The sequence below is a fragment of the Cynara cardunculus genome, assembly GCF_001531365.2.
Source record: "Cynara cardunculus var. scolymus isolate 2C chromosome LG 1, CcrdV1, whole genome shotgun sequence".
Lineage (NCBI taxonomy): Eukaryota > Viridiplantae > Streptophyta > Magnoliopsida > Asterales > Asteraceae > Cynara > Cynara cardunculus.
The window spans coordinates 37,015,484-37,016,705 of NC_037528.1; positions in this window are offsets into that span (position 1 = coordinate 37,015,484).

Genomic DNA, 1,222 nt, shown 5'->3' on the forward strand with positions numbered 1-1,222 from the left:
GGTGGTTTCACAGTTTGCACACCTATAGTGTTTTAGGTGTTTGGAGATCAAAACTCCATAATTTCATGTGATTCCACTTGCATGCAGGAGATAACCCATATAGTTAACTCTCAAAGGAAGAATCATCCTTTTTCATCGAGTTTTGAAAGAGATATGGTCATTGGAACATACATATACAAAACTGTCAGACTCGGACAGATTGCATTTTCACTTTTTTTTGAGTAGTTAAAACCTCAAATCACCACAATATTGAATAAAATCGGTGGCATTTGAAAGGTAACTCATTAAAATAACATCCAGAAGAAAAATAAACAATTTTGGATGATTATCTAGAGAGTTATGGCTGTTTAAAGTAAGATTTACCTACTGAAAAACTCTCAGATGCACATATATAAGGTTTTGAGTATTTGAGAAGTCAAAACTCAATGTTTTTGAGTGAGACCAATTGGATTATAACCCCAACTTAATAAATAAACTTTTAGAAGAAGATTCATAACATTTGAACATATTATTATCAAGATATGGACGATTTATGCACATGCACATAATCTGTCAGCACCTAAAATGTCATTTTTTTAAGGAATCAAACCCACATGCAACATGATTTTAACTATTTTCTTGAGTTCTAATGTTTGGGTCATAGATTACCACCATCATATGAACATTTTTACATGTTTTTGGTGTATAATCTCTCCTTAAAACTCAGAAATTTTCGGAGGTTAGAAGAATGTAGTTTAAAATGCATAAAAAGTGGGTTTTTCTCCCAAAATTTGCAAGAAAAGATGAAGATGGAGTTGTTACCTTGATTTATGATGAGAGGAATGTAATATCTTCAAAATCCTTGCATTTTTGATGGAGAAATTGGCTGGAGTTGGAAGGATGAAGAAGATGATTCTTAGGTGACTCTTGAGTTTAGAGAGAGAGAGGGAGAGGAGTTTCAAAATTTGAAATGAGAAAATGAGTTGTAATTGAAGAAATAATGATATTTATATGTGGGTAATAGGAGGGGGGCGGCCATGGAGAGCCTAAGCCCATCCTCTAAATATTTTTTTTTTATAAAAACTAAAGCCCAAAATGCTAAAATGCCAATTTTCTCAATTTTGACATTTTTCTTCAAATTAAAAACCCATGATGGCTAWATTCATTTAAATAAAAAGGTTTTATATTTAAAACACTAAAACTTGGTGTTTTATATAAATTAGGTATAAATTAGAGCATTTGG